This window comes from Stegodyphus dumicola, chromosome 6 (genome assembly GCF_044657685.1).
Source record: "Stegodyphus dumicola isolate Sdum_Otavi_A_Nest chromosome 6, ASM4465768v1".
In the NCBI taxonomy this organism is placed as follows: Eukaryota; Metazoa; Arthropoda; class Arachnida; order Araneae; family Eresidae; genus Stegodyphus; species Stegodyphus dumicola.
This window is the reverse complement of record NC_140773.1, coordinates 24,044,859-24,066,522: the sequence shown is the minus strand read 5'-3', so window position 1 is coordinate 24,066,522 and position 21,664 is coordinate 24,044,859.

The window sequence follows — 21,664 nt, the reverse complement described above, 5'->3', positions numbered from 1 at the left end:
TTAAATCAGCATTGTTAAAAATTGCCATTTTGTTAGAAATTCTGATAATTTTCCTATATCCTTTATTTTTTGGTGAATTTTCCCATAGGAGTTTCCATTTGTCAATGTAAAATTTCTTCATGTGTGTGATGGCCATCTGTTTAGATCCTAAAATTTCAATAAAGGGGATATCCATATCGGAGGCTGCTTTCTTGGCCAGACAGTCGGCCCTCTCGTTTCCAATATGCCTCACATGAGCTTTGATGCAGTGCAGTTTTATATCTAAATACCCATTCAAAGTTTGTAAACAGTTTTTGATTTTCAAGATGATGGTATTGGCGTTGTCTGTGCGGGAGAGAGACTGAAGCAGCGAGAAGCAATCTGTGTGAATATTAATCGCATTTTGAAAAGCAACGCATCTGTTAACCCAAATTAAAGCTTGATATAGAGCTTCGCACTCTGCCTGAAAGACAGAGTTATGGTTATTTAATCTAAATTTCATACAGTCGATTTCGACACCAAAATAATATACAACAAATGCTCCCCTCAATCAAATGCTTCCCCAATCCTCCCCTCAATCCCAGACCCGTCTGTATATATATCGTATGCACTAGAATCAATAATCTGTTTGTCATAAGAAAAGCCAGTTCTTTTAGAGGGGTGCAAAAGTTGAATGTTATAACGCTCAAAAACATACTTTGTGACAATATAATCATTATATGTTTTAAAATCAGTTCGATTTGTACGTAATAAGAATTTGTCCAGAAAGAATTCGTAGAGAATTGAAAGGGGCGGCCATCCGGCCAAGACAAACACAGTCTCAGTGGGGACTGTCCTAAAGCATCTTGTGACCACTAAAGCCCAGCTCTCTGTATGCTGTCAAGCTTAAGCCTCAACCTGACAAGCTCCCCTGCTCTAAGTCCCCAAGCGCCTATGCCGTACATGATCATTGACAAAATAACATTCTGGCAGATTAATCCCAAGGTGGAGGATTTTGTTGCTAAGACGTCAGCTGAAAAGTCCTTTTATAGTACAATAAAATCTGATATGTTCGTCGTTGCAGTTGTTTAAAATGTTTGACGAAATTCAATTTATTGTCAATGATAACACCTAGAAATTTTATATCTTCAACAAAACGTATTCTTTTCCCTAAAATTCTCAGTCGTGGTGTTCTCACATTCCTACCACCTCTGGGGAAAAAAGCATTAGTTTTATCTAAATTAAATTTCAATTTTCATTCCTTTGCCAACTTTCTAAAATGTTGCAAATATCAGTGAAAGATATCTCAATTTTTTCCAATGAATCGTGTTTCATTAAAATCGTGATATCCTCAGCATGAGCGTAAATCTTAGCATTCCGGGGGACTTCACATTTTAGTAATTTATCAATTATAACATTTCAAAACAGGGGAGCGCTGCAGGATCTCTGTGAGCAAACTTTATAAATATTAAAAACAGAATCCTTATTTTTATCACCAAAACAATTAAACAAGATCTTCCTATCGATGAAGTAGTTTTTAATTAGACTAAGTAAATTTTTAGGGATTTTTAGTTCTATCAAACGCTGGAGCAATGAGAACCAAGGCCGCCGAAATATCCAATGAGATTAATACCACATGTTGTTCCTTGTTATTATTTCTAATAAATACAATAACTTCAAATAAAACATCTTCTGTAGACTTTTCAGAAACAAATCCAAATTGACTGTCAGTAAATGGACAATTTCTACTAATAAAATAAACTAATCTATATGTAATCAATTTATCCAAATCTTTTCCCAAGAAAATTTAAGAGCACTGTGGGCCTTTGTTTCCTATTCCTTTTAGGGATCAAAATGAGTCGACCCAACTTCCAAATCCGAGGAAAAACAGACAATCTTAAACAAACATTACATATGTCTACGAAAAATGATGGAAACATGCCAAACAGTCGTTTAACCAGAACTGAATGTACTCGATCCGGGCCGGCAGCAGCAGAATTCCGAAATCGAGAGATAACGTAGGAGATTTCGTCCTCGGTGAACATTGGATCATACTCACCGCACTGCCAAGCACTATTTTCCAAAGCTTCAAAGTCAACAGGAAAGCCCAGTTCAAAGATGTCATGTATATAAAACTAGTTGATTTCCTCTGTGCTGCTCGCCGAACCATCAGGTCTTTTAACAATGAGACGAGATTTCTGTTTATTGACCGCTGTCTTATAATAGCCATCGAAGTAGTTAGCGCTCTTTAAAAAATAGTTCATCTTATTCACTCGTTTGGATTTTTTAATCAGTACCTTGTATTTTGCTAATTCTTATTTATATTTAATTCTGCGAGCAGTTCTTGTTGGTTCATCCACACCTGGACACTGTGAACTCTTCCTTAAGAGCACGTATACATCTTTTACATTTTTCTAGTTCAGGAGTCCACCAAGTAACTTTTCTCGCTTCTTTTTTCTTAAACAGTAATTCTTTATCTATTCTTAATTGCAACAATTTTTCAAATTTTTCAATTATTTCAAGTAGTTCTTCCTGATTATGAATTATTCTTAATTTGTCGCTGAGCCCATAGTTAGTCCTCTTCATTCTATTGCATAATCTGTCGACTATGCAGACATTTTTAGATATGAAAACTTTGCTTCCATATTGAAGATAAAAATCGTTTATTTCAAACAGGATGTACCGATGGTCGCTCGGCGATTCTTCTTCACAAATCTTCAATTTGCAGTTGTTAGCATTTATACTTTTTGATCCCATAACTAAATCAGTCCATCCACTTCCGACAGTTGAGTAAAAAGTGGAAATTGAATTAAAATCGTTAAAAAGAATTAAATCTTTGGCAACAATAAAATCAAAGACTAAAACCACTCTTGGATCATTTAGACCTATCTCCCAGCTAAAATGTGACTAGTAGGTAGCAAATGGTTGGAGAGGACAGGGATTGAGGGCCTGGGCCTTGTTCTGAGGATGGATTGGTCGCGTGGTACCGGCACCTACCATGGCAAAACGTATAATCCACTTAACTTTCAATGTTAATATGTACACTAGATCCCACCCTTCGAAGTATCAAACCTTCTTGCGTCTATTGTCATCATATGTGCGTACGTGCATTCCTGTTTTTCCCAACAAAAGTCGGGATCTAATGGTACTAGAAACCACCTCTTCTCAGTTCGACATTTTTTTCCTTCTTCCAGAATAAAGCAGCTCCTTATAACGTCTAGCTCCAAGGAATTTTTCCATGCATTCATAGAGTAACATTAACCAAATGTACTAAGGCACTGTCTGGGATCTTCTTTTTATATCCTTCTTTCATATTAGCCATATCCCGTCCAATTAACGTTGTCCGCATATTATATTTGCATTCGCAGGCATTTGTATTTTGACTGAATACCACACTGTCGAGTCTCTGATTGGTCCGCTAGCTCTTTCTTCATGTCACATTTGCATTTAAAAGATGTATAATCTGCAATGACATAAAATATTTAATTATATAAATTAAATTGATTAATTTTATGCTTATTTAAATTCACGCAGCGCAGATTCAAAAAATTCAACGTTAATAAAATTTTCAGTCTTAGAACTTTATTTCCATCTGTATGCATGATTGCATAAATTGATATAATAAGACGAAAACAATTATCGATGTACATAAATGAAATTATTAATTTGAGGACTAACTTTAAGGACGTATCGTATAACCTACTTAAGAAACTCGAGACTAAGAAATTTTTCTTCTTTAAAAACCTTTTCTGTTTGTTCACATAAATATGCAAATTCCTAAACTATGCTTTCCACACTTTTCTTACTGAAGGAATATATAGAACGTCTGAAAACAGTTTTGAGTGTTTTTCTATGCCCAAAATCTATAATACCTTTTGGGAGAAACACAATATACTTATTTATGATTTTTCTCTATGGTTTCCGATACATATTTCATATGCTCAGGAGTTATGACCAGTAAAAATAGAAAAATACAGTGTAAAATCATGCTTTATACATCACATTTTATACTGCAGGGAAATTTGCGCTCCAGCAAGAAAATGTTGGAAGAGGAGAAAAAATCCAAAATAGAATAAACGAATTTCCCAGAATTAATTCGATTTGCTATCTTGTTTTGGCAGTAGCACAAAACTTTTCTCGAATGTTTAGCTTCTTATTCGTTTTTCTTTCGCAAAGTTGAAGTGGTTGCTATTATTTGTGCGTGCTAGTTACGTAGCACCGTTTTATCCTACTTATGGTTAGCCTGAAGACACCAGTGAACGTCAGGCAATAGATTTTATTGATGAGATTTTTCTTGGCAGAACAAATATAAACTTACAAGTAAAATCATTTTAAAAATCTATTTGCTACTTGAAAACTTCAAATTACAGTTGATACGTGGGATGACCAGTTAGTGTCACGGAGAAAAATAATATTATTTTCCGCCTTAAATAACTAATTAATCAGATAAAGCAACTTTTTCTTCACGTCTTAAACATTTTTTAAATATTAATTATTCTTTTTTAGTCCAAAGGGGCTTTGTCCCTGAAGGACTATTGTTTTCGTTTTGCGATTTTGCGTCGGACTCATAAACGTCGGTTCACTTTTCAAACTGTTGCCACAAAATGTTAGAGTCCTGCATTATATTTGAAGAAATTAAATAATGAAAAATCTGCATAAATGATTGTCTATTTCTCGCATTGTGATAAAACAATGGTACATAGAGCCATCGAATTTTGAATGACGAAATCCTACTGCGAATATGGGCATGTGAAATCCCAAATTTGGAATTTGTTTTATTATAGATTTTATATTTTGTAAAACTTTAACGAATTTTTGATTTACAAACTCAATGCTTTAAAAGCGAGAAATGGCAACGTTATATAGAAAAAAAAAATACTTTTATCTCCAGCTCGCGAGACTGTGTATATCGGAAATTCTAAAGATATGCTTAATTTAACATTATTTTGCGATATTGCTCTTGAACTGAATTTTACGGTTTAAGTGCAAAGAACATGATATTTAATAAATAAAGGTAACACTCAAAACGTTAAAAAAACGCCCCTTTGGACGTAATTTAAAATCTGAAACATTTCAGATTTATTTTTTTTTATTATTATTTCCTATTATTACTTCAAATGATGTTATTTCTGTACATTAAGTACGTCTTTATACTACGAAATTGTGTATTGGTTATCTGTAAATAGACAAATGGGAATTATACGAAAAGTCGTAGTACTACAAGTATGTAGAAAATCTCGTAGTACTACAAGTATGTAGTTGTCGCTGACATTCTAAAATTGTTTCAAATTTATTATCGCAAGCACATATGCACTCACTCTCTTTTCTTACTAAAGCATGTTTCTTCACTTCAACTTAAATTTGAGCAAAACGAAGGCATTTAATACTTTGCTCTAATGGCTTCAATACACATAATTTATCAATTAATTTATTCAAAGTCTTAGGGTTAATTTTTAAACAATTTTCGCTGAGCTGATCTCATTCAAATGACAAACATTGTTGAGTTTTCAAATCATATTTTTGCTTATGATTCTTAGACGAAACGGCAGTCATCTGCTTGGACTGGATAAATTTTACGGCCAAGTAAACTTCAATATCTAGAGTAAGAATCATGTTGGTGACCTTTATTGATTGAAAATGGTAATTCACAAGGAACTTGTTCCTAAGGGAGAGTCGACATACTCCATAATTTATAACGATATAGCGGACAGTCTTTCGAAGCAAATTCAATGTGTTCAATAGAACGATTTCAGCTGCACGACAATGAGCTGTCTCACAATTTCATTCTCCTCAAGCAGTTTCTGCAAAATAAAAATATCACATTCCCCAATCATTTCTTTTGACTACTGTCTTGTCCTTTAAACTATGGGGTATTTCTCCCGCCTTCTTAGCATGCCTTTGTGGTGTAGTGGTCAGCACACTCGACGCGTATTTAAGAGGTCCGAGGTTCGAGTCCCGGCGAGGGTATTGCTCCTTTTTCACGTCTCTCAGCATCAAAAATCCTGATGCCTCTACAGTGAAGCCCGAACTAAAAGAGCTGGTGGATGATGATTCTCCACCACTAGGATTTGGCGATTGGGTCCCCTAATGCTCAGCCGCCCTTTAAAAGGGGAAGTATATAAGGTATTTCTCCCACCTTCTTAGCATGCCTTCGTAGTGTAGTGGTCAGCACACTTGACGCGTATTCGACGAGTCCCGGCAAGGGCATTGCTCATTTTTCATGTATTCTGCTTCGAAATAACCTAATGTTTCTACAAACTTTTTTAACAACTTTCTTAACAAAAAACCACTTAACGTGCGTACAACATGACCGACTGCTTCGGTGGTAACTTAATAGTAATTTAACAGGTGACAGGTGACGGAGGACGGGGACGCCTGAAGCTTAACAGAGGTTAACAGGCATATGTCCCGCGTCCTCCCCTGGAGTTTATTTAATAGTTATAAGTGTGGATACATGGCCATACAGGGGCAACTGTTTAACATCTGGCATTTGAAGTACATTTGAATTAACATACAGGCACGGTTAAAAAAAACATTTAATAGGTTATAACAATGGTGTTCAATTTTTTTCTGCTCCCTATGCAGTCAGAGATTAGATGGTAGAGCATTAGAGTGCATATGTCAGTGCAAGTAATGCATGTAAGCCCTATTACTCTGGTTGACAGAGGTCCTGGCCATATGCTGCAATGGTGGTTATTATTTTGCAGATTTTATTTATGGCCGCTCTGTTTTTGGCTAGGAACTTGTGAAATGCTGAGATATTGGCTGGTATCGGGAAGTGAAACTGTTCCGTGAGTGGGCACTGAAAGATATAATGGTCCGGTGACCCCTCACCCCCGCAAACACAGCGATCCGTGGGTTGAGATGGTGCGGCGGTAGAAGTAATCCGATAGTAATTTAACAATAAGTCGAAAGGCTAGACCCCCTCAACTGAAGTTTAAACTTAACAGAGAGAGACACTTTCACCGGCGATATACTAACTAGACAGCCGGAAAGCGTAGCCGCTACTAAGATTAACAGCTGGAAGATAAACTAGCACACGTGCGTTGCACTACCACAATCACATTCTGCCTAACCTTTTCCTCTCTGAAGTTTAAATACTCTCCGTCACCTACTTAATTTGCATCCCGGCGAGGAAATGCGAGAGAAAATAAGAGAATTCAGGAAAGTCTCAAAATTAAAATAACTTGTTAATTCAATTAATCAGAACCCTAGAACTTGATGAATAAAAGCCTATCCGTTAAGTGCAAAATTATAAAAGGAAGCTGCTATCATTTGCCTGTTTTCATTTATTTTCCATATTACAAAAGAATCCTGCGCATCAGCGTAACAAAGTAGAATCATTTGTAGACAATCTACAGTACTGCTCAAAAGTCTTATTTTTTAGTATGTTCCTTACATTTTGGTAGAATACCAACAACAAATTTTCTAAATCTATATTTTGTGTACATTATCGTCTGATTCAATAAAATTTAAAAGAAATAATAAAAAATGTTAATTTCATAATTTTTAATAATAAAATATTTCACGTTATTCATTGCAGTTACTTACATAAAATTTCCTTTTAATTTTATTCCAACAGTATTATACATTTTCTAATATTTCGATACTTTCCTATTCGTAGCATTTGACTTTCAAAAACGGGTGGAAAATAATAAATATAAATTGATTTTTAACACCAGAGGGCTTATTACTCTTGATTACGTTTTTTCGTTGAATGATTATGGCAGCCTATAACTATCATCTAGCATATAGGTAAAGATAAAGGCAAAAGTATGGGGGACACCAGCGATGTACCATAGGTCAACAGGTAATACCTTCCCATACTAACTCTTAGGAAAAGAAAGGGGGGGACACCAGCGATGTACCATAGGTCAACAGGTAATACGTTTCCATACTAACTCTTAGGAAAGGAAAGGGGGGACACCAGCGATGTACCATAGGTCAACAGGTAAAGCCTTCCCATACTAACTCTTAGGAAAAGAAAGGGGGGCGGGAATTGCAAGTTTTATAGGAATTTACATAGACTGAAGCTTTCCAAAAGGTCTAGCGTTTGCCTATTATGGTACATCGTGCAATCTCACAGTACGCCCCGCATCCAGTATTTATTAAAAATAATGATGTAGGACATATGTAGATTACAAAATAGTCGGAATACAATTTGAGATTCACAAGAAAAATTTAACATCTGATTTGGTGCAAGAAAAATAGGAGATAAACATAATTAATAAACAGATAAATATAATGAGATAATTATAATTAGTACTGGCAACGCAATGTTAAAATGAATTGTAATAATAATGCTAAAGAGGTGGGTGTCCATGGGTTATTTCAGATATATTGGTTTATTGCAGTTTATAAAGTTCACGAGCGGAGCCATTTTGTTCATAATCACAGCATATAGCATATATAATAATCTGAAGCATCCCCGATGGAGCGTATGTTGAAGCATGCTATAGAAATACTTGAAAGTCATAATGTAATAAGAAGCAGCTCGCCTTCGTATCAGATTTAAGTAATATTTTTGTTATTTGACATTTGTGGCCCCAAGTAAATTGCCAATCTACTCGCGCCTGCTCCAGAACATTTACATTTTTGATTTCGTTGCTAAAAGAAGAAAGCAGCGCAGCAGCAATCTAGATAGGCCGAGAAGCAAAAGGCAAGTGTGATATGTTGGAGACAAAATCTTAATTCATAGTAATATAGTTTCGATTTTGATATAGTTTGATGCCAAATTAACAACTCACTAAAATTATCAGTATCTGGTTGAGTTTCAGCTCGTAAAATCCTTTATATAACCAGCGTTATGTCAAAAGTCATATGATACGGCTGTTAATTTTGAAATAGTACTCTTAGACAGCTTTATTAAAAGTAGAATTCTGATTTAAAAATTTTTATCTCACATTCCTCTCTTCAAGGAGAATAAAGGATTAGCAACAGAAAAGCCTTTTTGAAAGAAAGAGCATCAGAGCAGAAAATAAGAGAAACATAATTTGAAAAATATAAATTATGGAATTTCGTCCTAAGTACAAAATTTTTAAGTGGTGTAGAATATAAACCTTGAATACTATACTTTTTAAAATAAAAGCAATTTTATAAGTCCTATTAAGATTTGAGTCCAGTATAGAAAAAGTTCCATTTTCTCAAAAGTAATTTTTAGAATCTTATTAATATTTTAATACTCTAGTCCAGCGTTCAAAAGGCGCTTATTTTTTAGAGTTCCTATAATCATGATTCTTTAGGAAAAGCTTTTTTAAACTTTTTTAAGAATATCAGAAATATAAAAATTTTGAATAATTGTAGTCATATAAATGCAGAAAGTAAATTTGATATGAATTGTATTAATATTGAACTTCCAGAAGTAATATTAACTTCAGAACTTCCTGTAGCATACAGCCCATATAGAGCATCTTCTAAGGATAATAATAAAATTTAAAAAACAAATAGAAGAATTATTATATGAAGTTATCATAAAACCATCATACATTCCCTACGCTGATCTGTAACTTTAGTCTCTAAAAGAGATTAAATTGCTAAAACTAGGTCATTTTTTTATTATAAGAGACTTCACGAAATTACTAAAATGGATTCCGAATCGATACCTAGAATAGATGTTGTGCTAGACCAGTTAAAAATCAAAAAGTATTTTCTGCATTATAACCTTTACAACAAATTTTTGTCTTATGAATTCAACTGATTCCCTTTTGGTTGCAAAATTTTCTCAGCTGTTTTTCAAAGTGCTCTTAGACAAATTTTAAATAGATATCAAATTTAGTTTGCTTTAAATTATTTTGATAACATTCTCCCGAAATTTTGAAAACACCAGAAATTTTAACTTTTGAAAACTGAGAATTTTTGAAAAAATTTAAATAACTATCAAATTTAATTCGCTTTAAATTATTTTGATAAATTCTTCCAGAATTTTGAAACACTTGTTAAACATCTAAATACTTTATATATGTGAAAAATATAATGTAAAATTCAAATACTCAAAGTGCTCCTTTGCAAAAGAAAAAACAAATTTTCTAGGATATGATGTTCAAGCTGGAAAATATCAATCCAACAGTGCAAATATTAAGGTTATTAAAAATTTAAATACCCCTAAAAATGTTAAAGAATTGCAAAATGTTTTGTAAATAGTGATGTGTATCATAAATTTATGCCGAAACATTCAAACATTAAAGCCTGTCTAACAAATTTACTTTAAAAATATAGTTATTATAATTGGGAAACCATATGTCAAACAACCTTTCAGAATTAAAAATATGCTTTAATTTCCAGACCCATTTTAACGTAATTTAATCCAGACTATACCTGACATGCATTTGAAGATGCATCTAAAGAAGTATTAAACTTTATTCTAATATTTTGAAAATTGCAATTCTTGATTTTAACTCTTTTTGCTTTTTATTCTCTAGGCAATATATTTTCTTCGTCTACATATGTTTTATATTTAGAAAAATTGTTTCCAAATTAATGAACTGAAGATCCCTAAACTAGAAGAATTACTTATATAAATACGAAATACTCCTTGTTCTATTAATTACACACGATTGCAGTGGACTGGCTTGGCGAAAAGCCCTTTCTTATACTTTTCTTATTAATAAGAAAAGCTTAAAAAGAGTGTTCACACATTTTAAGTAATTTATTTATTCACAAATAAAGTCGAATTAAAAACTAAGAAATTTGTTCTTTAAATATTTGCTTTGATTTGCTGAGAGGATTTGTTTAATGAATAATTAAAATAACTTTTAATGTCGATCTAAATCTAAATTTATCGTTAAAAAGAAAGCTCTTTAATTAAGTTTCTCATTTATTTCTGTTCTAATTCTGTTTTTAGAATTTTCATCAAATAAAGAAATATTAAATTTTGTCAATGTTTATAACTTATCAGTGGGCATCTTTATGAAACTTAATTACCATATTTATATGCACGGAATAATTTCCAGAAACGTATTTCAATAATTTCAACCGTTTTAAGAAATACGGTTTTTGTATTTAATTCTAAACATTAAACACATTAAAAATGTGAAAGTAATTCTCGATCTGTTGGCTGCATATATGATAAATTGAAAGAATATTATGCATAATTAATTGATTTTCTCTCGGAATTTGATGGAATAGAAAACAGTTCAATAGCATAAACAAAACTCAGAGAGCTTTCATTATCTTAATTCTCGATAATTTATATCACTGGGTAAAATTATGTTTAAACGGAAACTAAATTAAGATTTCGAATTTGTATTAAGATGCTTAACAGAAGTTTAAGCATGGAAAGTGAAAATAATAAAAAGCAAAATCTCAGTGTTAATTCATCAGTTCTCTTTGAAGCAATTATTTTAAAGCCAATTACATATATTTATAATTATCATCTTTTAGAAAAGGATAATCATTGTAAATATACATTATTGGCCTTAAAATAACTGCCTCAAGAAAAACTGATGAATGTGGATTCCTGTGGATTCCTAATAAAGATACAGGGAAGCTTTGATTTATGAATTTCATTCGTTCCTGAAGCCTGTTTCGTCAAATTACTTTCCCCATAGGAATTAATGTAAAAATGATTAATTAGTTCCTGGACCACATATGAGTGCTTATTTAAAATTTACAACAAAACTTTGTGCGCACTCTCATAACTCAATGGAAATTAGTAAATATAAAAAAAGTATAAACACAATATTAAATAGATAAAACAGACAACAACTAAATTTTTACATTACTTGTACGAAGCGGAATAAACAGGATTAAGAGAAAAGTCATGACGAAGATGTAATTGTTTGAATGCAAAAAAGTCTTTCGTAAAAGCACTAAGTCTTTCGGAGACTTTGGGAAGTACTCTGTTTAGGAGGCACTTTATTTTATCTTTTCTTTGTCTCCAAGCGTCACTCAACATTGATTGAGACTCAAAAGGCCTAAATTTACACAAAATTTGTCTAATGCAAATTTCTTGCTATCGATGTTTAAAAGGTTTCTAAAATGAGAAATGATATTTTGATTGAAATTGCTTATGCTATAGCTTGCTACTACTTTGTCAGGATGATATAGATAAGTGAAGGCATTCCATCCCATTTGCATAAATTTTGTTGTTGTTGTTCAGCTCCTTTTTATAGTCCTCTAGTAACTTCTTCACGTCTGTACTGTTAACTTCTAAGCCCATGGTTTCTGTCTAGAAACGCAATTATTTAAATACCTAGAAACTTCGTAAAGGTCAAAGAGTTCAAAGTCTCTGCCGCAACCCAATCTGGCCATCATTTTCTCCTGGCCGATTTCATGGCCTGTAAATGTTTTGCTGCCAGGCTACGTTTATAAGAGTTAATCAATGAAAGATATTATAACGATACTTTAAAAGCTCTTAAATACCAATTATTTAGTATAGGTTACCTCAACGGCCTTTTAAAAATCGCATTTTACCAAATTCGTAACTCGAGACACTTCAGTTTTCGTAACTTGAGCCAACATTTATCATCCAATGAGATAATTTATTCATGAACTGAACCGTTCATGAAGTGAGGTACACTGCTCAAAAAAAAAATGGGACAGTGCTATATCTCCCGTTCTACTGGGGCGATTGACAAAATTCAAACTACATTTTTCATGTCTCGAAAGCGCGACTTAGGATATATATTAGATTTATATATAGTACTATTCTAACATAGGTATTTTGACACAAAATCGGACTTTTTCTGAAATAACATACCAATTTTTTTACATATTTCGATTCTACGACTCAAATTATGCCAGAATACCAAGTTTTGTAAAAATCGTACGATTAGTTTTTAAAATAGTAGCTCTCAAAATTTTAGCTCCTCAATGTTAATTGAATTTGGCAAATATTTATTAATATCTCTTTTTTTATTAAAATTTTTGATTTTTTCTCTCACATTTCGAAATTTTGGTTCATTCCAAATAAAATTTACCCATTTTTTGCTTTTTATTTTTTAAATTTTTATTTTTAAATAATTTCTATAGATTTTTCGAAAAAAATTTTGAATTATAACCTATAAAATTTTTACCATCATCTTAAAGTAGGTGTATTTTTAAGCATATCTGCAAAAAATTAGACTTTTTTACTCAAAATGTTCTAAGATATACACGAATTTACATAATTTCGCGTTTTGAAATTTGGCACCTTTTTTTTGAGCGATAATAACGCCAAATGTGGTCTATGGATTTTTGTTACACTGAATTGCCACAGCTATTTTTAACCTTAAACTTCAAGTGAAATTTTACGGAGAATTAATTATATGACATTTTTTCCCTCAATGATGCGTAATAAATATTTATTAATACTATATGAAAGGCTATTTTTTTAAATCATACATGATATTATTCAAAATTTTAACTATTTTTTTTAAATTTCTCTTGTATCTTTTCTTTTTTTAAAAAATTTAAGAGTAAGTTTTTGTAAGAGTAAATTTTTACCTTCGGCGTTTTATCGTCTGCTACTTTACTTCGTTTAAATCGAATTGTCTAAAACTGAGAATTTTCGTTTGATATTTATTTGAATTTTATGACATTAACTGCATAATTTATTTCTAAACAAACTGCTGCTTTTGAAGTGGCTGAAAGAGCGGCTGATACTATTATCCATATTTTTAAAGCACAATATATTTTTATAGAAACATAATATTTAGAATAATCATTTTTTATAAAAGTCAAATTATGACATAAACATACAACCCTCTAGAGACTGAATTAATGGAAGTTCAATGGTTATGTAGAAATGATCTGCAGCTACTTAATGGCTGGATAAGTCAGCAGATTCTGTGGACAAGTAAGAATAATTATATAAACGACACCAACATTCTGGATTCAATAAACAACAAGGATACGATGTTTACTAAATGAATTAAGAAGTTTTAAAACATAAAAAATCAACTCATTTTTTCCTAAAATGTATTTTTGTGCGTAGCGTATTTTCATTATATCCTTAAAATTCTAATTTAGAATGTAATTGTCAAGAACTGAATCCTAATCATCAGTAATATAATAAGAAATTATTGCTGTTATTAATAAATCCTTCTTATAAAGTAATTGCAAATATTTCAAAAAACTTTCTGTCTGAATGCAAACATTTTTCTATGCAAATATTTTTAATTTTATATTATTCAAGATTGCACACCATATTACTTATTTCCACTTCAATTCTTACCGTCAGTTCTAGTAGAATTTACAAATCAATTATATTTAATTAAGGATTGAATTGGATTATTTAATTATGGCAAAGCACACGAGGGCTATCTGCCTAAAGGGAGGGATGCCTTCGTGGAGGACTTTCTAAGGGAAACTGGCTCGTATACATGTTACACATGGGGAAAACCACGAAACCGCCCATGCGGCCAGCCCGTTCGCGGGATTCGAAACTCGAACCGAACTACCAGTGTTCAGCGTCTTTACCGCTCGGCTGTTGGTGGGCTATTTAATTAAGGAATGACCATCTAAGTTAAGAAACAGCGTACCGTAACAACATTTCAATTATTGGTTCCGTATCTTTCATGTTACTCTCGATTGGCTAGCTACAGGATTTTTAATGAGTATTCGGATTTTACTAGTAACTTCACTTGGAAATTGCGCTTAAACTAGGTTAGTTGGTTACTTGAACATAGAAAGAACATGGGAGCTATTTGATTAAGATGCTTTCATAGAGAATCTTTGTAAAGAGAACCTAAAAAACTACGAAAACCAACCATGCAGCCTGGGTTAGACTGAGCAGCAAACAATTAGTATTTAACAATATTTTCTTTTTCAAATGCTAGGCAACTGATGAGGCTCCAATTAAATTTCCAATTTAATATTTTATTTGTAAATATTTAAAATATTGTTAATTTAAGTTTTCTTAACTCGTTAGTAAACTACCAAGCCGTAGTGCAAATGAATATTCAATTTCTTTGGCAATAATTGTATTCACTTAATATTCTTGGAATATGAGCTAAAGAAGGAACGTTCTCGGAAGGTTAAAGAAGTGTTTAAATCCAGTGATATTAGGTTTGTCTTACAAGCTCAGGATCAAAGCGATTCTGCAATTGCCAGAGTAGTTGACTTGTAAATGGATGTGAATTAAGCAGATGACTATTAATCTTACGTTATTCAGCCAGAAAACGTATTCCAAATGTTTTGTATTGCATGACAATGCATCTTTTCATTATTCAATAACCAGTCGGAGAACCGCTTGTGTTCGGAAAATAAGTACGTATATTCAATCGTCCTGCATGTTCTTCAAATTTGTCTTCTTGTGATTTTTTTTCTTTCTCAAAAACTAAAGTTTCCTCTCAAAGGAAAGTTTTTTGACATTGAAGAGACAAAATTAATATGACATCTACTTTTAGAGGCATGTGAAAAACAGATCTCTACAAACCTTCTCTTCCATTACATGTTGCGCAGTCAGACAAAAAGTTACATCAGCGTAAATTCTATAATCTATTTTTATTACACTCTGATTACTTTATTAACATACAGTGAATATATACTAAATCTTTAACTTTAGCTTAAGTAATTCGGAATTTTTGACGGAATTGTTGTCGGAACTAGGACTTAGAAGATAAGTCAAATTAAATATTTCGATAACCCAGTAAATTCAAGTTCGAAATTTCAATATTTTATTTTCGGAGGGAGGGGAAAGGTTTCAGTTTTGGTCCATTATACTAAGTATATTTGCTTCGATTTTTTATTTTTCCATAAAAGCGAAAATTTTACGCCTGGTATACATATAACGCATAGCTTCAAATTAAAATTTAATAATATACAGAGTGGTTATAATTAAAGTTCCACATTGAAACGGTCATAAAAGGAAAACTACTGGATCAAATGTTATCAAACTTGGAAATCGTGTAAAGGAGGTCATGGGAATTTATTTTCCGCGAAAAAAAGGAAGTTCGAAACCTCACCACCAGGGAGGGAAATGGCACTGTATGCAATATTGTTAAACGAAATATGGGTCGGAACCTAACTTAACCTTTTGTTAAACGGGTTTAATATGTTGTATATCCTTAAGAAACTTTGAAGTAGGCAAATTATTATTTAAAGACGTTAAATTCGATAAATGTCGAGTGCGCATCCCTGTAAGTGAGAATTTCGTCCGTGAAAACCACGAATTAGCGATTAGAAAATGTGAGATCGCAAATCACTCTCACAAGTGCGTACAATCTGGAAATCGTTTTCTTACAGATCACTAATTTGTAATTTTTTAAGCCTGAATTCGGCACTAAAACATGAAGATACTGATTCAAAACGCTTTTAATCGATTTGGGCCAAAGAAATCTCTCATGTTATCTATCTAGTTCCATTGCATTCTCCTACTGCATTCGATTGCATAACAGTCATTTCACACCGTTTACTGTTGAATGACAGCTAGTTTTATAACTGAACCTTTTTTTTCTGAAGAGCAGTCGACAGCTGGACCACTGCGATTGCAGTTCCTTAGAGCCAATATTAAAATGTTTCGTAATACATGAACTGCAGTAACGTGGCATTTTAGATACTACGATTTTTATGCAGGGCTGGGCACCACCTCAAGAGTGTCGCATAGTTACTTAGGCAACATTTCACAAATGAACTTTGTGACACATGAATGAACTTTGTGAACTTTGTGACACAAATGAACTTTGTGAGATCATTTTACACATGAGAAAAAAATGAGAAAATCAATATAGGCCAACACTTCCCCTCTTCCCACCAGACCTCAACCTCTGTGACTTTTGTCTATGAGGTTATCTCAAAAGCCCTGTTTATGGTGATAATCTAAACAATTTGGCAGAAATGAAAAATGTGATGCACTGATAACATTCCTCCTGATATGCTATGTGTAACGTGTATACGAGCCAGTTTCCCTTAAAAAGTCCTCCACGAAGGAATCCCTCCCTTAAGGCAGATAGCTCTCGAGTGCTTTGCCGTAATCTAATAAACCAAACCAAAACCAAACCTGATATGCTAAGAGCTGCTGTTGAGAATGCAGTAACATGATTTAACTTGCTTTCGGAAAATGCTGAACGCTACATTGAACATGCTTTGTAACACGTTTCGGAAAATATTAAACACATTTTAAACAGAATTTTTCGTGTCTTATTTCATTTAACAATATTGTATACAGCGCCATTTTTCTCCTGATGGTGAGTTTTTGAACTCTTTTTTTTTTCCGCCGAAAATAAATTCTCATAACCTCCTTTACACGATTCCCAAGTTTGATAACATTTGGTCCGGTAGTTTTCCTTTTATGACCATTTCAAAGTGGAACTTTAATAATAACCATCATGTCAAATAAGCTTTAAAAGTCTGACAGTTTGGTTCAAGTCCCAACTTTAAAAAATATATATATAAATATAAATTTTTATATTAATTCTCTTAGAAAGCATGTTTTAAGAAGCTAATTTTTTCTCTCGCGTTATGGATTGTATAAAAAAACATGATCTTTAATATGATTTAGATTGTTTCAGCCGATATAAGAATCGGGTTACTCTGTGGTACAGAATAAACCCTGCTGGACTGTTTTATTTCTTTGTCATTTAGCAAAAATCTTTTAATTAAATTATTTATCCATTGGACTTCGCTTTAAACTTTATTTATAGCTAAAATGACTAGAAAACGAAAAGCTGTCTTTAGCTGAAACGCAATTCATATAATTGATATTTTAAAAAATTGACAAGAATGCAAAATGTATGGAAATCTAGCAGTCGAAAAATCTTAATTTTCTTGTGTGAGCACTGAAAATAACTGTAGAAGGAAAGAAGAAAATTAGGGAGAAAAGTAAGCAAAAATTTGCAGGGAAATTTGGCTGTCAGACGTACCAAAATGTTCAAAAAGTTGGACGCTTTCGAATATACTTTCAGGATACTTCAAAGAATTTAGGTGTTCAAAGAGAAAACACTTGGACGAGTACACCAGCATATACCATCAATTAAGCTTGTGTTAACAGAAAAGACAAAACGATATCATTGCAGATTAAAGTGAAGAGCGACTGGTTTTAAACTATATGATTGTGTAAATTACGTTATAGAACATCATATCGTATCATAAATGGTGAATCCCATGATTTCCTCAGTCGAATTATTTGAAGATTAGATTCAGGAGTTTATCCAGTGATGTATGTGGATGTCACTTAAAGATGTTTTTTTCCCTTCCTGATGAACTAGCGGCCGAGCGGTAAAGTCGCTGAACACTGGTAGTTCGGTCCGAGGTTCGAATCCCGCGAACGGGCTGGCTGCATGGGCGTTTTCGTGGTTTTCCGCATGTGTAACGTGTATGCGAGCCAGTTTCCCTTAGAAAGTCCTCCAGGAAGGCATCCCTCCCCTTAGGCAGATAGCCGTAGTGTGCTTTGTCATAATAAAATAAACCAAAACCTTTTGATGAAATCAGTCTTTCCTTTCATCTCATAGCTTCAAAATGTTTAGCCTCTAAAGACTGATAAAGGCTCTGACGAAATACTTCGTGAAGAACTTTCTAAGGGAAACCAGCTGTCATACGCGGTACACATGAGAAAATCCACGCAAACGCCCATGCAACCAGCCCGTTTACCGGGGTTCGAACCCCGGAGTGAACTACCAGTGTTCAGCAACTTTACCGCTCGGCCGTTTGTGAGCCTTTATGAAATGGAAGGCGATAACCTTATTTAAAATGATTGTCAGAAATACCAAAATGTTTCGAAAAGTTGGATACTTTTCAATATACTTTCAGAATGCTTAAAGAAACAGAGAAGAAAAATAAATTTTTTCGTAAAATTTAGTATTCGTATTTTTTTTAATTTAAAACTTTTCAATCTTATGATATTTGATTCTTGCGATTTCAAAAATAAAATATTTGACTAAAATATGAATAACATTTTAAGAAACCAAATGTAGGATAAAATTGTGTAAAGCAATGGGCACAATAATAAAACTGTTTAAAGCAGTGTATGCAAGTCATCCTAAGTTAAAATATCGGTTATACATCTCTCTTATTTATATATTTTTTTATGAACGGAACATTGAAAGGCGTGTAAAACTGTGCTTTACTGTATTTTCTCTTTTAATATAGTATGCAGTTTTCAAACGCATCGTAGTCTGGGTTACAAAGTATTCTTCCGAAAAAAACGCAGTTCAAATAAATAAAATCAAATTCTGGAAAATTGATATTAATAAATATATTTAAAATTCTCAGTTCGAAGGAATAAATAGAAAATTTTAAAACAATTATCTGAAGAGACAATGCAACACAAACAATTAAAATAAAAGTATAAAAATTTAAAAATGACCTAAAATAATAGCTATGACGAAAAATATATATAAAGAAAACTATTTGAAAAAAAATAAACGCTGCACCTTTATTTACGCAGTTCGAATAGGTAAACAGAAATTTTTAAAACAGTTATTCGAAAAAAAAAAAAAAAGTGCAACTTAAACAATTAAAATGAAATTCGAAAAGAAAAAATTACTTAAAATAAAAAGTTATCATTAAAAATATAATATAAAGAATATTATTTGGAAAAAAGGAACGATGGTGACTTTTTTTCCTAAGGAAACTAGGTTGCCATATATTAAGAAGTTTGCCAAGTGAAGTATTCTTGGCGCAAACTGACAAAAAAGTGCCAACATAAATTTGTGAATTTCTCCGTAAATTTCGCTCCAAATTTTACAAAATTTCATATTTAGGCGTAATTTGAGTCGTAGAATCGAAATATGTAAAAAAAATTGGTATGTTATTTCAGAAAAAGTCCGATTTTGTGTCAAAATACCTATGTTAGAATAGTGCTATATATAAATCTAATATATATCCTAAGTCGCGCTTTCGAGACATGAAGAACGCAATTTGAATTTTGTCAATCGGCCCAGTAGATCGGGAGATATAGGACTGTCCCATTTTTTTTTTTTTTTTTTTTTTTTTTTTTTTTTTTGAGCAGTGTACATATTTAAAAATAATTAGCAATGATATAATAAAAACTAATTATCTGAGAATTATAGACAAATAAATAATGAACGAAGGTTCTTGTTATAAACTTGGAAATAAATACAGAAGAAATTTAAAAAGAAAGAAAGACATAAATACAATGTGCACTAATAGTAATAAAAAATGCCTCCAACTCTTTTTTATATGTTACGTAAAATGATTTTATATTGATATGTTGCTGAAAAATACATTGCATGATAATAGTTGTTCCATTGCATGATAATAGTTGTTCAACTCTTGACTGTAAATAAAATAAAAGTCGAATTATTTACGAACTTTATCAAACTGTGAAGGAACGGTGAAACATTCATTCTTTTAATATACTTTAACATTGGTGATTCTTCGGCAAGCATTTCATATGATTTGAAGATTAATGCTTTTGTTTACAGAAGATTTATACAAATCCATAATACTGTAAGCGATTTATTTTTTAAGCTGGTCTCACAGAAATTATGCAATAGGTACATATATTTTTTCATAGAACTGATTTCTGACATTAGCCCAAAATCCTATCCGTCAGAAAACCAGCTGCAGTTTGACCAGAAAAATTTTGGTTGTTTGAGCTGAGCATATTCAAGTAAATTGCTGCCATTAAAACTGCTACACCAGGAAGGAAAGCGACTAGCAGAATCCTATTTATTGTACATATATGATATAATTTGGGAACACGGTTAAATTTGCATATTATTTAAGGTACACGGCGTGTGCAGAATTCAGCACATAGAGCTGCTACATCTAGCAGCATCAACGGTCATAACACGGATGGACATCAAATCGAACTGAGCTTGGATGGTAGATACGCATACTTCATTCCATGTGATTTGTCTCTATGTCACTCTATGTCAGAATTCATCAGTCGTTGTGAATGGAGAATGGTAGTGTGCCAGTCTCTTGGTGTATGGTGTGTATTTTATTATGGCAAAGCACACTAGGGCTATCTGCCTAAGGGGAGGGATGCCTTTGTGGAGGACTTTCTAAGGGAAACTGGCTCGTATACACGTTACACATGGGGAAAACCACGAAAACGCCCGTGCAGCCAGCCCGTTCGCGAGATTCGAACCTCGGACCGAACTACCAGTGTTCAGCGACTTTACCGCTCGGCCGCTGGTGAGCCCGCCAGTCTCTTGGAAACCCATGGCGTGTCCCCTCAGTGGTGTCCGCCGAAAACTTGGCGGCAAAAACATAGTGGACGAAAACGTCGCGGAGAAAACAATGCAAGGAGAAAATATCGTGGTACAAAACATCGTGGGAGAAAACATCGCAAAGAGAAAACATCGCAGTTCTAAAACCTCGAGGTACAAAAGATCGAGGTCGAAAATAAAGTGGTTCAAAAACATCGCTGTTAAAAAAATAACGTGGTAAAAAATTAAAGTACCTTCAAATCCTCGCATGACGATAACATCGCACACATGCGTTTTCAGGTTTTGATAGTTGTAAATGCATGTTCGTATAAAGATAACACAGCGGAAGAAGGAAGAAGGGACTCTTTAACTTCTGTATTTCATATATTTGAACGAACTAATACATTTTTGCTGAAAAAATAAAAAGGAAACTTGAGCATTTAAAAATTGAAAATGAGTAGAAAATTAATGCAACTTAAAAAGCTTAATAGAATTTTAAATTTATATATTTAATTTCGAAGGTCATTAATAAATTAAACATTTTTTTAATAAATTTTCATGAAAAATACTGTCTAAAAATGCTTGGAAAAAGGAAGATAAATAACTGCAAGAGGCTAGCGCTATAAAAGTTGCTTAGTTAATGATCAAATTATTTTCTTTCATATTTTTTA